The sequence below is a fragment of the Anser cygnoides genome, chromosome 16 (assembly GCF_040182565.1).
Source record: "Anser cygnoides isolate HZ-2024a breed goose chromosome 16, Taihu_goose_T2T_genome, whole genome shotgun sequence".
In the NCBI taxonomy this organism is placed as follows: domain Eukaryota; kingdom Metazoa; phylum Chordata; class Aves; order Anseriformes; family Anatidae; genus Anser; species Anser cygnoides.
In genome coordinates this window covers 3,464,231-3,472,853 of record NC_089888.1, presented here as the reverse complement: position 1 = coordinate 3,472,853, position 8,623 = coordinate 3,464,231, and the positions used below count along the sequence as shown (strand labels likewise).

The window sequence follows — 8,623 nt, the reverse complement described above, 5'->3', positions numbered from 1 at the left end:
GATCTGCATGCAGAGCCGGAGCTGAGGAATTTCTTCTCTCTTCCACCCTTTGATTTGCTCGGTGCGACTGGGGGCACGGGTTTTACATCCCTGCCTCTGACAAACCAGCCCGTGAATGTGTCACACATGTGCTCACAGACATGTTTAGGCTTAAATGCTTTTGTCTTCAATGTGTCCCTTTTTTCTTTTCTTTCTCTCATTCCATCACCAGACGTAACAGAGCCCAACCGAGCAGAGACACCGTGACTGCCATGATGTAGGAAAGAAACAATCCCTGGCTGACGCGGCGGGCTCCAAACAGCTTATCCAACAGATGCATGAACAGGAAATGCAATATCATGTCCAATTTCTCATACCTTATTCATGACTGTTGCAATCACCAAACACATGTAGGCCAGCGAAACGCATTGCATAACCCTTTTGTGAGAGCCTGCTCTCCTCTCTTGCTCCAAAACCATCCCTTTTGCTGGGAGAGAAGAGGTGCAGATCTGGCAGAGCTGAGAAGTACCCATGGAACTTATGCAAAACAACCCAGGCACCAAGAATGGAAATGTGCCCACATTTGCTTTGCTAATTAACCTTAGCTTTGGCTCAGAGGGACTCGTTTAGGAGGGACGAATGAGAGGAGAGGGACTGGAGCCCAAACCCCGCTCGCTTGCTCTGCAGAGCTGCCTCTGGGGCCCAGTGGGATTTTTCTCTTATCCTTTCAGACCCGGATCTCATCACTCCTTTCACCAGCAGCACCCTGAGTCCATCAGGCAGTGGAAACACTCGGCGTCACCACTTCCCGAGGCACCAGAGGGACATCCTGGCCCCATCCAGCCCATCTCCCCACCGCTGAGAGCTGCAGCCAAGGTACCTGGACCCTACACGAGGCGCTCCCCTGCTCCCCAGCAGGATCACTTCAAAGAGCAAATAAAAAAAAAAAAGGTTTTATTTCTTTAGGGACGATAGCGTGGTCTGGGCGCTGGTCTGGGCGGGGCAGGATGAGGCGGTTCCAGAAGGAAGGAGCTGGGGCCAGTTTCCACATTGGTATCACGGGGTCAAGCTCCCTTTGGGCTTGGCCCTATGTCCCTCTGACCTCTCTAACACCCATTTTCAATGAAAGCATTTTTATGAATCTAATCTCTCTTTTTTTTTTTTTTTTTCCCCTCTTATTATAATGTGCCAAAGAAAAAGGCAATGAGTATCAGAGTGAATGAAGCTCCTCTGGCACACAGGGCAGGAGAGCGAGGATTGCACCCCTAATCCCTCCCGTGCGAGGTTAAAATAATATTTCCATTGAGAGCTGCAGGAAAGGTGAGTTCAAAGTTTTAGAAAAAAACCTGCATGGGTGTGTTTATGGGGAAACATAGTTCTGCATGGCAGCACCACAAGGAAAACTCAGCCAAGCTCAGCCCTGTCCTCCACTTTCAAAAACTGCTTCGTGCAGTCGAACCCAAGTGGTGAGGTTTCCAAATATCATTCATCGCACTTAAAAAGGTGCCCACGGATTTAATAATAATCATCACAAAGTTTCTACATTCTTGCCCAAATTCCAGGGCTTTCCTCTAAGCTAGCTGGCCATACTGTAAAAGTTCATAATAAATATCTGTCTTTGGTATAATAAAAGCAATGTTTATATTCTTGACAGAATGCATTTGTGAACTTACAGTCATTAGAGATGTAAACTGAAGGCAAGAAGATAACCTCTCTCCCAAATGTTCTATTTATTTCTGTAAAGTAATTTGTATGATTTATCTTATAGACTAAGGTTTATGGTTCACTTTGAACTCCAGGTTCTTAACTCAGCAATTGCCTGTTTGGGCTGAAGCATATAAGTGATGGCATGACCCAAAGTGCTAGATGAAAGGAAAAAGACAAAAACAAGGCAGGCTTCTGGGATTTTAACCATCATTTCTATATTCCATTGACATCTCTGGGTTAAATATTTTCCTTTAGAGGCCAATATGATCATTCCATCTGTATGCCATATCTCTCAGTGACAAGGAAAAGCGCAGAACACGGGCATCTTCAATGAGGCATGCCAGCGTGCATCCAGCGGGGAATTCGAGGAGGTCAAATGCTGGTTTTAGTCATAACTCCCAGTTTACACATTCTCATAAGCAAGACAGCATCTATTGCGTGATTCATAAAAGAAGCATTTGATGTGAATCCACGTATCCTTGCCGTGCTACGCTGGAAAGCCTCTGCATTTTTTAAACAGGCTTATAAGCCCTGTTTGCAGAAGATAATATTTAATACTAAATAGACCCAGCCCTCCTGACTTTGCAAAAAAAGAAAAAAAAAAAAGGAGGGATGTGACCTGCCCCATTCATCCAACACCAAACAGCAAAAGCTGTTAATGTAGCGGGGAAGCTCCTGTAACACTCTGACTTCGGGCAGATGGACACGGGATGGATGGGGATCGAAAGCGCCAGCAGCACCGCGGCATCTGCAGAGCTCGTCTCAGGGCGCTGCCTCCATTTACTGCCAGATATTTTGGTTCGGTTTTATATTTTTGACACCTTTTCATAAGAAATGTCCCATCGTGGCATCTTGTGAGAGGGGGATTGAATGTGATTTGCTGAGATATTTAAGGTTGGTGTAACTCTGCTCTTCTGGAGGGAGTTTTAACACTGATTGCTTTTTTTTTTTTGGGCCACTTTGAAAAATTCAACTCAACATCTGAGAAGCCAGAGGCAGTCTGCTCTGGTAATTTCTGTGAGAGGAGAAAAGGGGGAAAAAAACAGCTCCTTAGGACAAATTTCTACCTCTTGTAAAACCAGACTGAATAAGAATATGAGAACAGGGTACGAGCCACTTGCTTGTATTTTCCTCAGTTTTAGCAGATTCCTAATGCAAGGGGTAGTTAAATAGGACTCGATTTTCTGCCAGTGCCATCAGAAGGCATGCACCAATGTCTCCGACTTTTAATCTTAAAGAAAATGCAAGATATTCAAGTGTGTGTCATGACATGTAACAATTTTCTTTAAATAGGCGAGAGAAACTGAGGTAGGAACAAAACTATCCCCTTGCTCCCAGACCTGGCTGGAAGGTGGAATTTATATTCTGTAGGAAAACTTGAAGAACTCAAAACATTTTTTTTTTAAAATTCTAAACCAGTGTCAAAGAGTCACTCCCCCCCCCCCCTTCAAAAATACTCATAAATTGGATATTTTTAACATTTTCCATTGAGAAACTGCTGAACTGGTCAATAATAGGAAAATACATGAAATCAAAAGTAAAATTAAATGCTCTGAATGCACCAGAATAAAACTAGGAAGGGCAAATTATTAATTTTCTTGCATTCCTAGTGAGTACCTTCAGAACAGCAAAATATCTGCATTTAAGGTGCCAAAGAACAAGCACAGATGACTTTAGGAAGATTATTTTCCTTTGGGAAAAAAAAAAAAACAAAAACCAACTTGAATTTTTATTAGTTCAGGGCAGCTACAACAAAAGACAGAGAGACAACTTTGAGAAGTATCAGTAAATTTAGGAGCTATTGATGCAAGGTGCTGAGCATATGGCCACCAAAGGCCCTGGGCAGTGGCAGTGGCACCCTCTCCATTTCTCCCCATTTCTCCCCATTTCTCGTGGTGCTTGTTCAGCACCAGTCACTGGTTTAGCTGGTGGCACCTCTCTGCTCCCTACCCGGAGCCTAAATCAGGTACCTCTGCTGCCTGGCACAGCTGAATGCTATTTCAAAGGGTGAGGAAGAGCTTTGTGCTAAGCGCTAGCTATATTTTGGTGCATTTAGTTATCAATATGTGGAATTCTGTCCAGTCCTGGACGTGAAAAATCCGTATCTTATCTGGCCTCTGCCAGGTCAACATTACTCACAATTCAGACACCATTTACCCTGCAGGGCTGAGACCCATGTGATGCCTGGCTCTGACCAGTACTATTATTCACTTACTCTTGAGAACACTATAATTAATCAGAAAAACATGTTAACACCCTGTCTTCTCTCCCCTGCCTCCATCAAAAATCCCCACCAGCCACCCAGCTTCTGAAAACCACCGGATTAAACCCTTACTGAAGTTAATGGGAAAAAGCTCAGCAGGAATCCATCATGCTTGGGGTCAGCCTTCTGCTTTCACTTCTCTCCTAAGGTAGGTGGAAAGCCTGGAAAATGGGACTGGGGCAAGGACCTTCCAGGTGCCTGGATCCAGCCACCCCTCTCCACATGGAGGTGAAAGAGAAACTTCCCTGCATTGGTTTCAGTGGAGATGGAATTTGATACCGAAGCTGCTGTCATGTCAATAAATTATTACACAGTATGATAAAAATCATGGAAGGAGGATGGAAACGTCTTCATGAAGTCCCTTTCTTTGTAAGAGTAAAAATTCCCTTTTTCAGTGCTGCACATAACCCACGGATGCCAATACCACGGATACCATACCAAACCGTACTGCACACTCGAGGCTTTTCAGGCTGTCCTAGCATCAGAGATGCCACCCAGCAATTAACACAGATGAGAAAAAAAAACCCACGCCTGGCTCCAGGAGAGCCCCACTTGCCCCAGGGATCAGTTTTCCCCCAGTTTCTCCAGGACTAGAGGAAAGCCATCCCGGTGAGGTGGCGGAGCTGCCCCCTCCCGCGGGACACAAGCTGTCCTGCCCCGACTTCCCCTTACCGCCTGCATTTAAAACATGGAAAATCAGAGGCAATAGCTGGCTCCTCCGGAGCCTGTGCCGGAGCAGGCAGGAGCAGTGCTCACAATGGGCCATCTGTTTCCCTCTGTTTTTATTCCCAGATTGGATCAGCCGGGGCAAAGCCAAATGCAGACAGGGGGAGCGGCGGCACTCGGGGCCAGCTCCCCGGGGCACGGTGCTGCAGGGCTGGGGGGTGCGTGCCCACCCTGCTAGACAGGGGCACGAAGCTCCCCGTTCTGCTCCAAAGATTACTTGGAGCTTGCCTCCAACGTGTTTTTTGCACCAGAAAGACAGATGAGTGAGAAATCCCCCCAAAGCTGAGTGCTGGCTGTAGTTTTGAGGCAGCTGTTTCGCCCCGGTGCTGAGTTGCCTGTATTTTCCCGCTTGCGGTGGAGTTTGCAGCTCAGGTGGCACTGCGTGGTGGGGTTGTTTCTCCTGAAGTTGGGCCTGTTTCCTCAAAATGTCTTGGAGTTTTGCTTGGGCAGGGCGATGTGGGGTTGTGGTGTACCTAGTGCCCAGCACGGGAGGATTTGTATCGGTGGCAGGGAGACTACTGGGGGCCTCACTGTTAGGCACGCGAATAAACACTTTGTTATTTTTAAGCCTTAAAAATATAAGTAGGACTGCAAAGTGCATGAGAATAAATACCTGCAGGATCCAGAGCCTTATTTGCAACCAGGGAGCAGAAGCACCCCGGGCATTAGCAAAACATCACCCTGCCCTCGGTCAGGCATGGATACGTGCCTGATTCTGGCAGGACAAGCACCATTTCTGACCGTGCAAGCACTTGCCATTGCACATCACGCATTGGCTTTACCTTAAAGCTGTGACAGCACTGGAGGCGGGCACCGAGTGGGATGAATCTGCCTTGAACTCCTGCTCTCCCACCCGCGCAGCTGGAGCCGCCGATAAGCAGGGAGCCGATGGCTGCGGGGAGGCGACGAAGGCTGTTTTCTCTCTTTGGGGCTGACCCGTCGCTGACCCAGCTTTTGACAGGTGACGGTGCCACCACACGCCGCTGGCACCGGGGGACGGCGGCCCCCGAGCACACCGGCACCAACCCTGCCCCTGCCCCGGCCGCTGGCTGTCACCTCCGTGCCCAGCCCGGCTCTCCCTGGGTAGAAATCCGGCTGCAAAAAGTGAAGAAAATAGCGAGGTTTCCGAAAAAAAATCCATTTCACCAAGTCCTGTGAGACAATTGCACAATAACTACTCCAGGAGTAGTGGAAAGGAAAAAAATAAATAAATAAATAAAAAGAAAACCAACACTTGTTGCACGATGTGGGCTAATACCATGAGAACTGGCAACGTTATCATTAAAAGCAAATATTGCACACGAGAAATACCTCTTTTTATAAGGCCATACAGGGATTTTGCACTAAAAATAACCCGTGCTCCTCTGAGCTGCACTATAGGAGAACCTCTGGTCTCTAGCTGTAAATGTGTTAGGCACCCTCTAAGCAAATAATATCAATATCTCCTCTGTGGTATTTTTCTGCTACATAAATACAACAGGGAAAAGAAGCCTCTGCAAAAGAGGGTAAAGAAGCATGAAGAGATTATAAAGCTGGCAGAAGAAGCCGGTAGGAGAGACAGCGTGAATACAGAATGCTTTCTCATTAAGATCATTTCTCTGACAGACAGGGACTATTCAAATATGTATTTTTAATGTGAACATATTAAATATTTCAATTTCTAATTGAAAATATATAAAAAGTGACAGCGCAATGAAAAAGCCCGTATAAATGAAGGTGCTGCTGGCAGAAACACATTTTGCACAACTTAATGTATATAATAGAAATGCTAACGCTTGTTAATAGCACAGCAAGATTTGCAGGAATACTGTTTTGGGGCCATGAGGTTATTCATTTTGGAGCTTTTTAATGTCAAACTCCTTCAGAAAAATGACACTCTTTTGCTCCAGATCCTTTACCATGCAAGTATTTTTTCAAAAACTAATCTCATTCATATTTTCAGAAATGTTTTTTTCCTCTAAGTGCTTCAAACAAACTTCTACAAATAACACCTCGTTGCAGCTTTTATTGCTCTGATAAATCACTGAAACAACACTTGAAAATATTAGAATCGGTTGACTCAAGGAGTTTAACATTTGGGATTGAGATAAGGACTGAAAAGTCTCTGAAGGCAGCAACGATTCTGAGCACAAGAGAAGAAAAAAAAAAAAAAAGAGAAAAGAAAGGAAATCTGAAAAGGGAATTTACTGCTAATGGAAACACCATTTGAAATATTTACCTTGTCGCTCTACTGTATTTTCACTATTCAATTAGTCCCATGCCCATACACATAGCAGCCTCACTTACTAATGAACTTTTCCAGTGCTTATCTCCTTCAGCAGCCCCACGTCCTTGGAGTAGGCATCCAAGGGCTTGTTGTGGGGCATGTGGGATGGTTCTGTGGGTCCGGGGCTCGCTGCCACCCTGCTGGGGACCCTCGGCGGTGACATCAGGGTGTGTTGGCCCCAGGAGAAGCCTGTATAGAGGCTGTTTCTGCCAAGCACTGGGCAGATGGAGGCTGTCCCTCGTACAGGACCTTATAGGAAATGCAAGAGATCCCCTTCGCTCCTGCCCTGGATGGGTCCCTAAAACAAATCACTGGAGGCACCCATTGATATCTTACAGCCCAAGGGTGGTGGGTACCCATCAGACCTTTTACCCGGCTATGGCCCCAGGGAAACCCAGCTTGACACCATTTCCTTGCAGCTGGGAAGCCTGAACCCATCCATTCCTCTTCTCTGCTTTTTATAAATTAGATCCCAACATGTCAGTGTGTTTTAAAAACTTTCCAAACACTTTATTTATCCTTAGGATCATGCAGGAATAATCAATCCCCCAAGCATCTGGTTCCGTTTGATTTCTTTTCTTTCCTCCTCCCCTAGTCTGGAAACCTGCTGGGGAGCCAGCGGGAGACACGTACGATACCGAGCTTCATTTGTACAGCTTATTTGGTAAAAAACATCTTCCAAACGCATCCTGCTGTGAGAGGCGACCGCCGAGCAGGGAGAGAAAAGGGGGGAGGCTGGGCAAGGAGGAGATGATGGGCTGGGAGGAGGGCGAGAGGTGGAGGAGAAGCTCAGGACAGCGAAAGTACCTGCCCCGAGGGTCTGTCGGGGTGGTTGTGTGTGGGCAGGGGAGCAGAGGAAAGGTAAGCATGGAGGGCAAGGCAGGAACATGCAGGGAGAGGGGGAAGAGGAAGTCTCTGGGTGGTAAGGGGTTTTCCATTGCAACCCTGGTGCACAAGCTGGGGGTGAAACCTTAATTATAACACTGGAGTTTCAATGAAAGGTGCTGGGTCTGCTTCCATCTGCTATTGCTGGGTGAACTCATGCAACTTTCCCGCAAAAGTTTTAATGACACAGTTATACTGAAATTATAGCACTTTTTAAAATCTAGCTGGTTTTGCCTCAAAAGTGGACTAGGATAAATGAGAAAAAGTTGATCATGAGCATGAAAGAAGCATTCATACCACGAGTTATTCCAAAGGATGAATTTAAATTAACCCCGGAGTTTATGCTGGAAGGATGTTAGAGAAATAATCCTTGTCGGATCTGCTGGCTGTGGACTTTCCATCTCAGGGAGGCGGAAATAGCTTTGAAAATGTGGGACCAGGTTGAGCCCCTGGGTGTCTGGCCCTGGGCAGGTCGGGCTGTGCCTGTCCTGGGACGGTCCCCGTTGGGCAGGCTGCGCGCACCCAACGCTTCTGAAGGTTAAAAAGCAAAAGTCCCCGTCCACGCCCGCTGGCTTAGGGGCTTTCACCTCGTTTTCTTGGAACGATGACCTCTGCGGAATGGCTCCCATCCACGGCGCAGCAGTAAAATAAATAAATGTGTAAATCGGCAGAGCACGCTTCAGACTTTGAACCACGGAGCTGGGGAGCCCGGGCTGGTGTTTTCACAAGCTCACAATTAAGCTCTAGCCCTTTGTCAACTTTTCCTGTATTGCCAGGGACGTGGCAGAAGCAAACAG

General features: G+C 46.7%; 1 long non-coding RNA gene across 2 annotated transcripts; it reads left to right on the top strand.

The window, feature by feature from the left end:
• The first annotated feature begins 266 nt into the window (after nt 1–266).
• Nucleotides 267–4,361, top strand: LOC106040783 (uncharacterized). Of its 2 annotated transcripts, none has more exons than XR_007167335.2 (3): nt 267–855; nt 1,174–1,299; nt 4,098–4,361. It is a non-coding gene; the product is annotated as an uncharacterized lncRNA (long non-coding RNA). The 2 variants fall into 2 exon arrangements; XR_010825372.1 differs by having other exon boundaries at nt 3,984–4,361.
• The last annotated feature ends 4,262 nt before the right edge of the window (nt 4,362–8,623 follow it).